The sequence below is a fragment of the Geospiza fortis genome, unplaced genomic scaffold, assembly GCF_000277835.1.
Source record: "Geospiza fortis unplaced genomic scaffold, GeoFor_1.0 scaffold5, whole genome shotgun sequence".
Taxonomy (NCBI): Eukaryota; Metazoa; Chordata; class Aves; order Passeriformes; family Thraupidae; genus Geospiza; species Geospiza fortis.
The window spans coordinates 2,352,943-2,369,158 of NW_005054421.1; the positions used below are offsets into that span (position 1 = coordinate 2,352,943).

The following is a 16,216-nucleotide window of genomic DNA, read 5'->3' on the forward strand; positions in this document are numbered from 1 at the left end:
GACTTGACAACACCGAGCGAGGGAACCTTGCATGGGAAATAAAAGAAAATTTTGAGCAGGGAGGATAGTTAATCAGGAGCTCCAGTTACCAAGGGAAATGGCAAATTCATCATCAGTCAGAGGTCGTGCATGGGGACTGGATGTCTTCCAAAAAGCACCACTCTGGTGGAGGAACAAGTTTTTGTGTTCAAGAGCATCCCTGAGAAGAGAATGCCACCCTGCATCCCATCCTCCGTGGGTGGCTGCCGGAGCTGCCAGGCGGGCGGGTGAGGTGCTGCACTCACAGCCCGGCCTCTCCCCCCAGCTTGGCTCCTCCAGGCTCCCCTCTTGGGGAAGATGAAACAGGAAAGCCTTATAAAGACGATTGTCTGGCAAAAGATTTTGAGAATATAGAAACTATAAGCAAGATTGAAATGAAAGCAAGCTTTGAGATCCCTCAGTTACTGAACAACGGGAAAACAACGATGAGGCTGACTGAAGGTAATTCCCTTTTGATCAAACAAGACCCTCTGTTTGCAGACAGGTCCAAGGGTCCGAGCAGACCCTGCTAGCTTGGCAGAAGGGGTCCAAAGAGGAGTTTTTAGGGTTTAAAGTGTAGCACAGTAATGATTCTTATAGGCTGTATGGAAATGCTATAGGATTTGTATCTTGTATTAGATTGGTTAGTGAGAATCAGAATATTCAACACAGAAGATGATTTATGGTATTGTAATGGGAACTTCACTCTTAGCTCTTAACTCTTACCTCTTACTCTTACCCTTACCTCTTGTCTCTCAGCTCTTGCTTTTTACGCTCTTACCCTCTCATTCTCTCTCCCCCTCTCTTCTCTGGGGCCTGCTCTGAGCTGTGCCTGGCAGCTCCCAGCAGGGCCCTGCACCCAGGCCCTTTGCAATAAACCACAAGTTCCACAACCTGGCTGCAGAGATCTCTGGTCTCCGTCCGTCCCAACCGTGCTACCCCTGTCAATGCTACACTCCCCCAGGTTGGTTTGGGGGTCCAGCCAAGCCCTGAGACCCTGCAGTGACCATGGCCCTTCTCCAGACACCCTGCCTGGGCCAGGCTCTGAGTCATGGCCTCGGTCACGCTCGGCCCCAGCGTGGTGCTGCTGGCCACCGTGGCAAGCTGTGCTGGCCACCCTGCTCCAGGGCACTGCCTGCCCATCCCAGCCAGCTAGCAGAATAATTATCTCTTTCTTCACTCCTTTCTGTCCCTGCATCTGCTCCTTTCCTGTAGCTGCCATGCAAACCCCAGCCCAAAATACATGCTCTGACTTTCCATTTACCCTTTCAGGCAGTCTCCTTGATGGCCAAGGTGCTGATTTGAACTGACCTCTCTCTCAATGCCTGTGACCGTGTTCACAGGGGTTCTTGGATCAGGGAAGAGATGAGGATCTGACTCCATGTTTCAGAAGGCCTGATTTATTATTTTATCATATATATTACATTAAAACTATACTAAAAGAATAGAAGAAAAGGTTTCATCAGCAGGCTAGCTAAGAATAGAATAGAAAAGAATGATAATAAAATCTTCTGTCTCAGACAGAGTCCAAGCCAGCTGACTGTGATTGGCCATTAACTAGAAACAACTCTATGAGACCAATCACAGATCCACCTGTTGCATTCCACAGCAGCAGATAACCATTGTTTACATTTTGTTCCTGAGGCCTCTCAGCTTCTCAGGAGGAAAAATCCTAAGGAAAGGATTTTCCATAAAAGATGTCTGCGCAAATGCCGCCTCACCACCAGCTTGGCTCCCCATCCCTCCTTGGAAACAGACACAAAAATCCAAGGGCAAAGCAAAATGGCCTTGGCATCCCTGACGTGCTCCTGCACACTTTGATATCCCAACCATCACACAGGAGAAAAGCAAAATGCACCAGTCTCTGACTTCCAGCTTTGACTGAAGACAGCAAAATGCCAGTTAGTACATCCCAGCAGCACAGCCCCTGCTTGGAGGTGACTCCCCACATCCCAAAGGGCAGAGGTGTGCTCTCTCCCCTCCTTCTGCACCAGTCAATATGGCCAATTTAAAGAGATTTCTGCAGAAAGCAGGTGCCTGCAGCTCATGCTGCTTCCATGACCCTTGTAAATCCAGTCTCTTGAGTGAATGGCTTGTTTGGAGAGAGCCCTCAGTTTGTTTGTCTGGGCTCTAGTGATAATAGCTCTAATTTATCTCTGAGCTGGGCAGGCATGTCTAATGTGTTTGAGTATTTAGAAGCATTACGGAGGTTTCATTTGGTCAATTGTTTCTTGAAATCCTTTCCCACACACAGAACAGCCATGCAAAGGTGGAACTGCTCCACTGTGGGCAACCAGGGGAGCCGCAGGCTGTGCTGCCAGCCTGGAAAGGGCACCCACGCTGGGGCAGCTGCAGCCAGGGGAGAGGAGAGCAGGGAACACAGAATCATGGAATATCCTGAGTTGGAAGGCACCCACAAGGATCATCGAGTGCAACTCCTGGACCAATCTCAAGAGCATTGTCAAATGTTTTTTGAGCTCTGTCAGGCTTGGTGCTGTGACCACTTCCCTGGGGAGCCCCTTCCAGTGCCCAACCACCCTCTGGGGGAAAAACCTTTTTCTAATATTGAACTCAAACCTCCCCTGGCACAACCTCAGGCCATTTCCTCAGGTCCTGTCACTGGTCACCCCAGAGAAGGGATCAGTGCTTGCCCCTGCTCTTCCCTTCACAGGGATGTTGTAGATGTGATAAGGCCTCCCTTTAGCCTCCCCTTCGCCAGCTGAACAGACCAAGTGCCCTCAGCCACTCCTCATACAGCTTCCCTTCAGGGCTCTCCACCATCTTCACTGCCCTCCTCTGGATCCTCTCTAACAGATTAATATCTTTCATATATTGTGGCACTGAATATGCAAGGTGGGGCCATGCCAGAGCAAAGCAGAGCAGGACAATCCCCTCCTTGGCCCAGGCTGCAGTGCTTTGTCTGATGCCCCCCAGGGCAAGATGTCCCTCCTGGCTGCCAGGGCACTCACATTCAACTTCCCATGGACCAGGACCTCTAGATCCTCTCTGCAGCACTGCTTCCCAGCATCTCACTCCCAGTCTTCCCCTACATCCAGCGTTGCCCCATCCCAAGTGCAGCAGTTCCACAGAAATTAAAGACCAAGCAGACAACCTTTGAAAGGGATGATGATGAGTCTGGAGCATGGCACCACATCTCCTCCTGATTAGACCTTCCAGCCCTGGTTGCTTTATCATCTCCCACATGAAGGCACTCTCCATCTCAGCCCAGACTGGACAGGGTCATCTTGGTGTCCGCAGTGGGAAATGCACACAGCTGACCAACACATTGTACCTAACCTTAAATTAGATGTCCTCTGCCCAGGGAGGTGGTGGAGTCACCCTCCCTGGATGTGTTTATAAAAAGACTGGATGTGGCACACAGTGCCATGGTTTAGCTGATGAGGAGGTGTTAGGTCATACGTTGGACTTGGTGATCTCAAAAGGTCTTTTCCAACTTAGCTCATTCTGGGGGGAAAAAAGATAAATTAACTGCACTTTAAAGCCAACTCCAAAGCTATAACCAGACACCAGCCGAAGACCCCTAAAGCTGCAGGAGTTAAGCTGAGTCAGTGCTGGGGAACAGTGGGACCAGGTCACAGGCGGAGCAGGCAATCCAAGCACGGAGTTGCAGCTCAGGACTTGGGGGCTGACCCTCACCCGTGCATCACCTGCGCCGTGCCAGCAGCCCGTGCGTGCTGCGGCCCGTGACAAATGCACCGTCACGTGCCTCGCCTTAAATCACTTTCCTGGAGGTTTCAGCAATTCTCTTCGTGCCATTTCAGCTAATTTTAGCTGCCAGCCGAGAGGCAGTCACTGAGGTTCAGCTGACTGGTGGCGATTTCTCAGGTCACCCTGTTGGGGTGGGGATCTGGTATTCGCACGCCCTCTGAACGGAGAGAAGCTGTGAGAGGAGCAGAGAAAAGAAGGATCAAAACAATTCTTACCTCATTTGCTGTGTTTGTGAACTTGTGGAATGTGCTGGAAGATTATTTACCTGAAGGGATTGCTTGATAGGATTCAGGTGATTTTGACTCATTGACCAGTTGGATCCATGTGTGTGTGTGTTGAGACTGTCGGCAACAGCCATGAGTTTTTCAGTAGTTAGTATAGAAATAGTAGTATAATGTAATATATAATACAGTTTTAATAAAGCGAGTGTTCAGCATTCCAAAGCCTTGGAGTCAGATGCCAATCATTTCCTGCCTCAGGGATCCTGATTTTACCATAAGTTCTGCACTCTCTGAGCACAGGAGCATTGAGACCCAGACCTGTAACTTCAGAGCAATCTAAGGGAGCATTAGCACCAGCAAAGCCACCAGAGCCACACCTGTAACCTCTGAGCAATCTAAGGGAGCATTAGCACCAGCAAAGCCACGTTGCTCCCCGTGCCTGTCCTCCACTGAGATGCACCCAGTGCCCAGGTGCAGCGTGTCGGGCATGGCACAGCCAGGAGGAAATGACACTGCAGCACCCTGGCTGTGAGCATGGGCTAATTTATAGAGGCCAAATGTAATTACTTACCCTGGCATGCAGCCAGGACACCAAGGTTAACACCTTTGCTCTCCAGAAAGTGCCAGGGGAACGTCAGAGGGATGATGCCAAGTCATTTTATACGCCTCGACTTCAGGTGTTGCAAACATTGGGAATAAATTCTTTATTCTTTTAAGATTTAGCAAGGGCCAGTCAGGAAGGAAAGAGTTGTCACTGAATCTTTTTTAAAAAGCAAAATAAGAGAAAGGATTTGCTTTCTGCTTGGCTGTTTGGGTTCATTAACTGCAGCTTTGCTGTGCTGCACACAAGTACAGCAGTCCTGCAGAAAAGCGAGGACTTGCAGATGCCTCCTTTCATTGCTTTGGAAAGTTTTGAGCCTCTCTTGGCTTTGCTGGAGAAATCTTGCAAGGCCTTGAAATATATCTCCTCATCACTGTTGCTGAGCTCCCCGTCCCTGTGATGGCCTTGGCAGTGTCTGAGCTGTCAAGTCCTGGAGCAAGGGCTGGCACAGACCCCACGTCTGTGCCATGTTGGCCAGAGCAAGTGCTTGGCTCCACAGGCCCCTCTGGTGCTGGCAAAAGTTTGCCATGGCTCTATTTTTTAATTTTTTTTTTTAACATGGGTTTAAAGCCAATTGAAATAGCCCTTGTTAAAAATAAAAGCCACCAAATTTAGCCTTCCTTCCCTCTTCCCCCTCCACCTCCCATTTCCTGGAGTATTTGCAACAGGCAGCTGGCTGGGAGGTTTTTCCCCAGGGGTTTTGTCTGTTATTTATAAAGCTCTGCTGAAAAAATGCAAAAGAAAGAGAAAGAAGAAAAAAAAATCAACTTCCAGGTGACCTCTTTTCTTCTGCAGCAGCTCTGCTCCCCCGCAGCAACGAGGCAGCGCAGCAGCCAGGGCTTCAGGGAGCACATCCAGCATCCTTTGGGGTCAATGCAATCCTGCCCTCTGCCTTCCCTGAAGGTTCTCTCCAGCCCCCTCTCTGTCCTTCAGGGATATAGCAACGAAGGATATAATTCCCTTCGTTTAAGCTTTACTAGTTTAGCAAAAAATATCCCAAATCCCCACCTCTTAACAAGCACAGTGTTATTGGCTGTACCAGGAGCTTGCTGGTTTGGAGGACTTGTCACAGAAACATAGAACTATTTGGGTTGGAAGGGACTTTAAAGATCATCTCATTCCAGTCTCTCTTGCTGTGCATAGGGACACCTGGACCAGGTGGCTCAAAGCTCTGTCCAACAGGGCCTTGAACATTTCCAGGGATGGGGCTTCTTTGGACAGCCTTTTCCAGTGCCTCAGCATTCTCACAGGAAAGAATTTCCTCCTAATATCTAATTTAACTCTGCCCTCTGTTAGCTTAAAGCCATTTGGCCTTGTCCTGTCACTCCCAGTTTCTCTCTCCAGCTCTTTATTAGCCCCTTTAGGTACTGGAAGGAGTTCTAAAGCCTCCATGGAGCCTTCTCTTCTCAGGATGAACAACCCCAAATCTCTCAGCCTGTGAAAACCCCTCTGGCCTTCACCTTAGCCCATAACCCCCCAGAGGAAAGGGCAGGGCAGGACAGCAGGCCCTTTACTCTCTGTGGGTCACCTTTCCAGCAGGGGGGATGAGGACAAGCACGGCAAGAAGAGCAGAAACCCCCATGGAAGGGCTGGGATCCTGCATGCTTCCCTCAGCCTGACAGGGAGCTGGGGATGATGCCCTCCAAGGAAGCATTACCCCATGTTCCCAACTCCTCTGGCTGCAGGGATGCACATCCACATATTTATCATATTTATCCACATATTCATCTATATGTACATGTGTGTGTGCACTATGGCATGCATACAATGCACATTGAGATAAATAATATTTAGAGAACAAACATTTCATTTCAGAAGTCGCTGTCTGACAACAAGTTAATTATCTATCATATCATCTCTCAAACCCAAACATTTTGAAAGCTAGGAAATAAGTAATTAAGATCATCATAAATCTTGCTCTGTCTCACAAGCCCATTTTCCTAAGAAATAGGAAGAAATACATATTTCATCACAATGCAACATCCGTAACTCTGACCTATAAGATATTAATGACTAGTCCACGTGGTTTCTCTATCTAAACACTTTCTTGCAGAGGTTACTCTTAGGAGGCACAGGATAATTATTTGGTAACTCTGTCCTGGCAACCTGTCTTTCAAGAAATCTGTAGGCAGAGATGGTTAGGAGGAAAAAAAAAAATTAGAATTTTCTTGCCTGACATGAGCCACGTAACTTCCTTGGGTCCATTTTGCTCAGAACCAGAAGACATCTTAAGAGAGACATAATTCACTGCTCCCAGTTAAAGCTTTGCTCCCTCTTCCACACAACTGCTCCCAATAGGCCACTTACACCCAGCTCTCCATCCACACCTGTGGCTTTCTGTGCATGCCTGTTTGGCCACAGCTTTGGAGAGCAGCTGGTCATTCCTAGAACACAACCTCAGATTGATCCTGGAGAGACAAATGAAGCTCACTAAAGATGCACAAATTTAGGGCAGAACTGCAATACTGTTAATGCACTCTGCACAACTGAAGAGCTTAAGGGCTTGAACATGGAGGAAATGTAATTTTTTTTTTTTTTTAAGTTAGAGTGTGAAAGCCAGGTGGGACAGCCACTCAAACAAGGCTTTGAACCTGGAGCAATGTTTGATAGGAAAAGTGTGTTCACACATCATCAGGACTACAAAGGGAAAAATGAGGTGGGGGAGAGATCAGCAGAGGAAGACACATCTGAAATCAAGAAATAGAGGAACAAAATGAAAGTTGGCAGGACTCAGGCGCAGTTAGACCTTGAAGGGGAGTAAGACACACAGCAAAAAGGGGTTTTATCTTGAAAGGAGAACAAGAGAAAGTATGGCTGCTCTGCACCCACAGTGGAGGTCTGTGTTAAAGTAGTTTGGACATGGCAACAAGAATAAATCAATGCTTGGTGCCTGGCAAGGGCAAAGACAAGGGCAAAATTAGGGCAATATGTAGAAATAGCAACAATCCTCACCCATGTGGTTGTCCAGGGCAGAGGGTGGCAGATATTCCTCACATTTGTGAGCCAGCAGCCAAGTCACCCTCCATGACCACAGGGATCAGTTGTAGCACCTCCACTCAGCTCTGCAGAGGGCAAAGGGCTGCAAGGCCCCCAGACAGGTTTAAAGCTGAGATCACAAGAGTCTCAGAGCTCACTACATGGAAAACGAGCCAAAACACGACATTGTTCCTGCAAATTCGTGTCTCGGCAGGCAAATCCCCAGACAGGATAAAGGAGGAGGATCAGACTTCAGCTAATGGGGCCCCATGGGACACATCCTGTTGGAGTGGGAGGTTGGGGAGCACAGGAAGCAGAGGAAGGTTAAGCTGAAAGACTGCAGAAGTGTCCTGCATGATCCTGTCCTTGCTTTGGACACAAAGAGCCACCTCCAGCCCAGCAGCTGCCAAGCACCCATCCACTTCCCCATCCGTGAGCCAGGGAAGCTGCAGGAGCTGGAACTGCTGACCGGGGGGCAGAGGGGGCTTTGATGCACTCCAGGGTGGGTATTTAAACATAACATGGAGGCTCTTCCACTGAGGGAATAGTTCCTGGTTTTGTGAAGGGCATGTGCAAGCAAATTCAAGCTAAAGGAAAGAAAGGCCCTTGTTATACTGGAATTAACATGTCTAGACAGACCCTTTCTAGTGTAACTGGACCTACATCCACTGATCATGATACACCTGATAAAACTACCCAGGTAGACAGGGACTAAGGAATACTTTTGGCAGGAACTGCTGCAGGAGCCATTTCAAAAGTCTTTAATCCCGAGAGTTACTTATGCTCTGTAATGAAGTCTGCATTATGGCTGTTCATTACCTGGACCCTGAACACTCCAAAGCAGGCAGGATTTTCTTTGGCATCACGACAGGAATCCAGGGCATAGGCGAGGCTGGCCCTCAGCGTGAGGTCATATCTCCCTCTAGCTGCTGGTCCCAGGGACTCTGCAGCCTCTGAGCACCCAAAGCTTACACAAACTCTGACCTCTCCTGCGGGCTGGCACTTCCAGGGATGCACACCTTGGGGTCCCTTCCTGCTGGCTGTAGGGCTCCTCCACAGAGTGCAAAAGAGCTCATCCTTTGGGGAGAACGTACTGCAAAAGGGAGGTGCAGAGGCCAAGAGTGAAAGCCACAAAGTCAGTGGCTTCTCCTAAATCAGCCAGTGTACACTGGGTCAAGGTGGTGTGCAGAGCTCAGGACCCTCTGCAGGGGAGACATCCTACACCAAGATGCTTATGGCTTTTCACAGAATCACAGAATGGCTTGGATTGGAAGGGATCTTAAAGATCATCATGTTCCAAGCCCCTGCTGTGGGGAGGGACACCTTCCACTACCCCATCTAACCTGGCCTTCAGCACTTCCAGGGATGGGTCATCCGCAGCTTCTCTGGGCAACCTGTTCCAGTGCTGCACCATCCTCAGAATCAAGAATTTATTCCCACAATCCAATCTAACCCTGCTGTCTGTCAGTTTGAAGCCATCACCACTTGTCCTATCAACTACAGCAACTTCCCAAAAGTCCCTCCAGTTCTTTTTCTAGGCCCCCCTCAGGTACTGAAATCTGGTGGTAGTGACTCCTCCTGGCAGGTGCCAACCAGATGATCAACAACAACACACCGAAAAACAACAAAGAAAAAAAACTTCCCTTGTCTGCAACTTATTTTCTTTACTACATCTGGACATGTAAGTTCTCTAGAAGTGTGAACAAGCTGGGAGGAGCAACAAACAGAGAGCAGCAGGAAAAAGCCAACATTTCAACAGCCAGAAAGGGTCCAGCTCAAGCACTCACAACTCATGACACTCTAAAAAATGCTCCTTTATCAGCTCTTCACAGCACAAACACGATTTCCAGCTCCAATCGCTTTTCTAAGCCAAACCCACAGGAGAACTAAAACGAGAGTTTATCAGGCAGCCGAGCTCACCCTGGGGCTCCTTATCATCCCTCTGGTCGGGCTGTTGGTGCAGGAGCTGGCTGTCAGGCTGTTTCCAGCAGTGCTCCTAGCAGAGAGGCACAGTGGGACAAATGGGACTTCCAACCACCTTCCAGTAGGGCTGAGGAACATCTCAGACCTGGAATCATCTACCCAGGGAGGTGGTGGAGTCACCATCCCTCGATGTGTTTAAAAAAAAGACTGGATCTGGCACTTGGTGCCATGATCTAGTTGAGGTGTTAGAAGATGGGTTGGACTCGATGATCTTAAAGGTCTCTTCCAACCTAGAAATTCTGTGATTCTGTGATTCTGTGACCTTGCTGAATTCACCTTGCTTCTCCCGGGATCTGAAACGAAAATTGTGTCTGTATAGCAAGGCAGTGGCCACAGCTCTGCTCTTCCCCTTGAGCAAATCCTGGCTCTCCAGATGCCCTCTGCAAGGTCTGTAGAGCTCCAAGGGAGCCTTCTCACGTCACCTGGAGGTCCCTGTACGTTGTCCAGGGGTTTTGGAGGGGCTCCAGGCTGAGGCCAAGCCCGGAGCACATCTGTGCCAGAGCCTGGCAAGAGCAGCCCCACGCACGTGCACAGAACACACACAGGCACTGTCCACCTTGCAAAGTTTCCCCTGGATTTTTGTTACCATGTCATCTATTAATTACCTAATTACATCTCCTAATTATGGGATTCCTCCCGTATTTATACTCATTACATAAATGGTGGCAATTACACTAATTAGGTTAATGATACAGGATAACAGTCTACAAATTGCTTTAAAGGGACACTCTCGAGGCACATGGGCCAAGGATGCTCCCTGGCAGGTCAGCTGGTGGGGGGCATGCAGACACGGCTCCTTCACCCCGTGGAGATGCTGCTGCTCCTGCTGCTGCCTCCTCACCTGGCCTCTACCTGAGTGCCACCGTGGGGCTCACTCTGCCTGGACAGGGAAAGACAGGAATCCCAGAATCACAGGTCTGTGTTGGAAGGCATCCTAAAGACTGTTGGAACCCAGGAAATTCCTCTGACCAGCTGGAGTCCTGAGAAAAGACCATCTAGTCCAACCCCTCTGCTGTGGGCAGGGACACCTTCCACTGGACCAGGTTTCCCCAAGCCTGGCCTTGAACACTTCCAGGGATGGGGCAGCCACAGCTTCTCTGGGAAAGCTGTGCCAGTGCCTCAGCACGCTCAAAGTCAGGAATTCCTTCCTAATAACTAATGCTCCACTGAAAACTGTGGTGCACTACTTAAGCATAACCATCTCTAGCTGGAAAGGGGGAGGAAGGGTTGCAAATGTTTCTTCTCTGGCTGTATGGAGACCTGGGAAGACGAAGGCAGAGCACCCACATCCTTCCAGGCTCCCCTGCACCGCTTCTGAACGCACCCCAAGTCCTTCAGCCCTGCTCAGCTGGATGCGACCCAGTTTCTTGCTTCTAGGCCTTTCCAAAAGGGGAGGTTTGCAGCGAGGAAATCCAGCTCCTCTGCTCCAGCGGGATCCCCTGGAGCTCTGGTGGCACTCTGCAAAGACAAACATGTCCTTGGGGTGAAAGGCGAGCCACAGGAGGCTGCGAGGAATCTATTTTGCTCGGCGCCCTACTTACCCAGATTTGCTGGAGCCTGAGCGGCTCCTGACAAGGTCCTTGCCCCTCTATCTCACCCAAAAGGATCCTAAAAAGCAGAGCCAAGCTCCATTAGCCTCCAGAGCGGCCCGGAGCACGGGAAGAAAACTTTCTCGCTTGGATTCAAACGCGGGCACTTCTCCGGTGGAACATGGGAGCCTTTTGCAGCACTTTGGAGCGTGATGAATGGCCCTTTGTCCTGCAGCCACTACAGAAAGAGGACGTAATTACCCAAACTGGAATTTGGCCAGGACGCAATTTTATGCTGAATGAATTTTTCCCCCCACCCCCCACCTCCGTAAAGTGTTTGCAAATCCCCCTTTAGAGATAAAATCCCAGAATAAGCCCCAGTGCTTGCTTTGAAATTGGCCCAATTCCATTATAAGTCAAGTGAACGAGTCCATTTTGCACCTTTAAGGCCACGGAGCGCTCCATGGAGCGCAGGAGATCTCACCATTGGCGAGGCTGAGGAGCGCTGATTTCTGCTACCAAACCGCTGCCTTAGCCCTAAACTACATCCCTGTGTCAGCTGCCCAAAGACACGTGTAACCAGGTCCGTTTCCTGAAAGATATACAGCTGTGAGCAGCTTTATAGCCTGCTCCAGCAGGACATGGCTGGCACTTCCAGAGGAGCAGGCTGACCGGGCTCCGCTCCGGCAGCCGGGGTCTATGGCTCCGGCGGGAGCCTTGCAGGAGCGTATATCGATTGTAAATAACGTCTCAATATCCTATAGTAGCTCATAAATCAAAAAGGGGTTGAAATACCTTTTCTCTGAGGGACTTTTTTCCTTTTTTTTTTCCTTTGGAAGGAGTCTATTTCTTGTTTAGTTGTTTTCTCTTTAGAGTCGCGGCGCCGACCTTTTAACCCAGGTGCCAGGTGTGAATGGGTGCTGGCAGGCCCTGCTTGCCCTTCCCCAGGGACATGCAGTGAGTCCAGGCCCCATGGGACAAGTGCCACGTCTCCCAGCCCATCCCGTGGCCCAGCTGGTGCTCCTTGTGTGCCTTGGTGGGCAGGCAAAGCCCCACAGCAGCCACGTCTCCCCAGGTCACAGCCATGGCTTGGGAAGAGTCTGCCACCAAGCAGCACTGGACACACTCACTGAGGAGTTGGGGATCTTGCAGTGGCTTCAGGACACTGAGATCCTCCCTGCTGGACACAGACCAGCACCACCTTCAGCCTCTGTGCTCTGTATTTGTCTGATACCAACCCAGAAAAGAAAAACTTTGAGTCAGTGAAGACATCAGTTTTCTCTTCACAGGATGCAAGAGATCCCACCAAAAGCCTAACCTGCCTCCCAAACCTCCCCTTTCCTCTTTTTGGGAATAAAATCCAGCCCTACATGTGCCTCCATACCTCATGTGCTGGCACAGTGATGCAGCAAGAGCAATGACCTCAGGGTTTTGTCCTGCTGGACGTGCCACTGCCATCGGTGTCATCAACACAGGACAAGGGACAGATGCACCCTGCACCTGCCACCTCCTCAGCAGCCATGACTTGCACAGCCATTTGAAATGGCTCAGGGCAGAGACACCTTTTGTTTGTCACATCTCTATGGAGCTGTGTCCCAGTTCCACAAATTGCTGCAGAAATCTGGGGGACAAAAAGTGAAGAAAAAGCCTTCTCTGGGTGGCTTTTAGGGGCATTGAGCAGAGGAAATGGAATACCTGGAAGAAGGACAGAAAAAACCCCAATGATTTGCTGTCTAGAAAGTCCTCCAAAGCAATCCAAGCTGAGCTGTTGTATGATGCTCTGTGGCACTTGGGGACACCTCCAGGCCCTCTCCCAGCATCTCTTGTGTGCCACCAGCCTCCTGCAGGGATGGGGACAGGCCACCCTCAGGTGCACAGGCAGCAGGACACAGGCTGCTGCCACAGCACTGCCTCGGTAGGACCAGGGCAATCTTGATTTCTCCAAGTCCAAGAAATATTTGAGCTTGACTGGCAATAAAATCTAGCCCAGAGAAAGGTGTGATGGGATCTCTTGGGACTGAAACAAGAGCTACAATCTTTAAAGAAGCCAAGAGGGAATAAAAGGGAAGGAAGGGTGGGAGGGGAAGAGCATTTACCTGCACAAAAGCAAGAACGTTGACAATAACCCACTCGGCTCCACTTTGAACAGGAGGCTTTGGAGAAGGGGGTGGGAGGCAAGGTGGGAAATTAGCAGGAGCTTAAGAAAATATATATGCAAAAATTAAAAAAATAAAATAAAACTGTATCAGCATTGACTAATAATTTCCGGGCTCTGCGCAGATGTCATTAATGACCCTTTTTATTCATGCAGGAGTTCCCAAAGAGGAGCATAATGTTCCATTAGTAATAATTGAGAAAGTCTCCTGTCGGGATTATGTCAAAACCTAGAGATGCTGCTGCTGCCAAAACATTTTGGTGACAAACGTGTGAAGCGTTTGACAGAAGGTGCCACAGCAGGTTGAGGAGGCTTCAGGAGGGGAATCCGAGGAGGAGAGAAGAGGTGGGAGCCAGCAGCAGGGTGGGAGCTGAGCCCCAAATCAGGGAACACAGCTCAAAGGATGAGCCCACCTCCCACAGCAGCTTTGGGGTCGAGGTGACCCCTCGGAGATGCAGCTGAGGACTGGTCAGGATTTCAGCTGACCCATCTCCTTCCCCACCCACAGGTTTTGCAACACATCTGTAACATCACACCCTGCCATGGCTTGGTGCTGCTGGACCCTTTTGTCCAGGGATGGCCGTGTCCCCAGGCACAGGGGACAGGCAAGGGTGCTGTGACACCCTGAATGTTTCCTGCTGCTTATCACAGCCCAGCAAGAGCTGGGGACCACTCCAGCCACTGGCACAAAGGGCAAACCTGGGACAAAGCTGCTGAGCAGCTCGCCCAGTGCTTCCCATTTGGAGAGGATGGAGAAGATTTTGTGTGACACAAGCTTAGTTTCCTCCCTCACTCTTCAACCCACGGCAAAGCAAAATTAAAAAGTAAAATTTATGGAAATAGGAAAATACACTTCTTCTACCCAATCTTTCCCATTTATAACAGGGATATCTCTTTTTTCACCCGGCAGATGCAGAGCCCTGCATGACCACAGCTGGTGTCTGAGCACCAGCATTACCCTGCTGCTGCACAGGCACTGCTAGGAAACACAGGCAGAGTGAGAGGTTTTTTTAGTCCTTTTCTGACAAGTTATGGGGTTAGGGAGGAGGCCAAGCTTAGGAACAGAGCATCAGCAACGTATGGGAAGGGTCCCCAGGCATAAGAGGGGAGTGGGGATAAGCTGGTCAGATGGATGGGAAAGCCACCCTGGCTCCCTATCCCCAGCCAGAGAGGGTTTGTCCCCCTTGAGCACAGCTGCTCCTGCCATGGGGAAGCACCACGGCTCAAGCAACAGGACCCACACATTCCCAGCCTGAGGCACAAATCCAGGCATGTCACTTGGCCCACTCAGCACCCACTGCCAGAGAGGTGGAAAAAGGGAATTAAATTCAAGCACTGTCCTGGCTGCAGCAATGCAGCTGGGGAAGCCCAAGCCAGAGCACCTCAAAGTCGGCATTACGCAGAGCCAAAGGCAGAAAAAGAGTTTGTCACCACTGTATTATTTGCCCTTTTTAGAGCAGAGAGATATTTGGAGCCAAGACATTGGTTCAGGCAGCATGTAAAGCCATGAAATTTAGATTTGGATCCAGAGCTGGAGTTTAAAAGCCATCCCAGTTTGCAGGAGCTGGTTCAGGCATGTTTCTCGTCCCCAGACCACAGCAGAAGGGCCTCTCCTCCCCGGGGCAGGAGCAGAGCAGCTGGTACTCTTCAGCCCAGTTAACAGCCGAGGTCTGGCCACCGCAGCCGAGGGCTGCTCCAGATTTGTTTTCTAGTGGTTTGTTCATTGAGAGGCTGCCAAAGTGTTAGCAAAGAGAAATGCACACTGGCCAGATCCTCCCCAGCCCAACCCTGCCTTGCACCAGAAAAAAAAATCTGCTGCAAGCTGGAGAGAAGACCCTGCCCAAGGAGAGCCCCGCGCTCGGCGCTCTGCTCCAACCAACTCCTCGGAGTGCAGAGCCAGGGCACATCCCAAACGGCTCCAATGAGGACAACCCCCTTAGGGACATGCCCCCAAAGAGCAGGGAGCCTGGTGAAGCTGCAGGAGCAGTGCCATCTCCCCTGGCACCTGTGGGAAAGGCGCTGCTCCAGCAGGGTGGCCGTGCGGAGCGCGAGGCAGCGGTGCCACGGAAAAGAGCAGGAAGGCTGATTGCTGTAATTGAGCCCACCAGGGGAATTTCGGTCTGTGGGAACGCTCAGAGCAGCCCAGCCTGCAGGAACGGGGGTGGAGAATATCTGAGCTGTGCCTTTGGAGGGCTAATGATGATGGGTTTTTGCTAGGACTCAAGCTGGCATGGATGAGAGCTCCCGCAGAGCGCGGAGTCAGCCAAATTAAGCGCTGGTCGTCCCTTGGAGAAATCCAGTCTAGAAGAGTTAGTCACAGGATGCTGCCAGCCTGGGTGCTGGCTGTGTGGAGAAGGAAGGCAAGGAGCTCCCTGTCCTTGCTGCATTCTTGATGAGGGTTCAGCTAACCCTGCTGTTTAGGTGGCAGGAAAGGCAGCAGTGATGGCAGAGTGGTTCTGGCGTGGGCGAGATGGTGCTCAGGAGCCACAGGGCAGGGCTCGTGTGGGATTTACAGTGGGAAGAGGGAAAATACATCACCCTGCATGTACAAGCACAAATAGGGATTGTACATGTAGAGAACCTCCATCACAGTCAATGTCCATTTTACCATTCGGCCCCTTTGTCGCAGACATCTTTTATGAAAAAGCTTTTCTTTAGGATTTTTCCTCCTGAGAAGCTGAGAGACCTCAGGAACAAAAGGAAAACAATGATTATCTGTTGCTGTAGAATGCAACAGGTGGATCTGTGATTGGCCCATGTTGGATGTTTGTAATTAATGGCCAATCACAGCCCAGCTGGCTTGGACAGAGAGCCGAGCCACAAACCTTTGTTATCATTCTTTGCTATTCTATTCTTAGCTAGCCTTCTGAAGAAATCCTTTCTTCTATTCTTTTAGTATAGTTTTAATGTAATATATATCATAAAATAGTAAATCAAGCCTTCTGAAACATGGAGTCAGATCCTCGTCTCTTCCCTCATCCTAAGACCCCTGTGAACACCATCC

The 16,216-nt window shown here is 50.1% G+C and overlaps 1 long non-coding RNA gene across 1 annotated transcript; it reads right to left on the bottom strand.

Annotated features, from left to right (window-relative positions):
- Positions 1–4,027: 4,027 nt before the first annotated feature.
- Positions 4,028–11,239, bottom strand: LOC115948529. Its single transcript, XR_004082345.1, has 3 exons — positions 11,070–11,239; positions 10,853–10,986; positions 4,028–4,088 (listed from the first exon to the last, which is right to left on the bottom strand). It is a non-coding gene; the product is annotated as an uncharacterized LOC115948529 (long non-coding RNA).
- Positions 11,240–16,216: the final 4,977 nt, after the last annotated feature.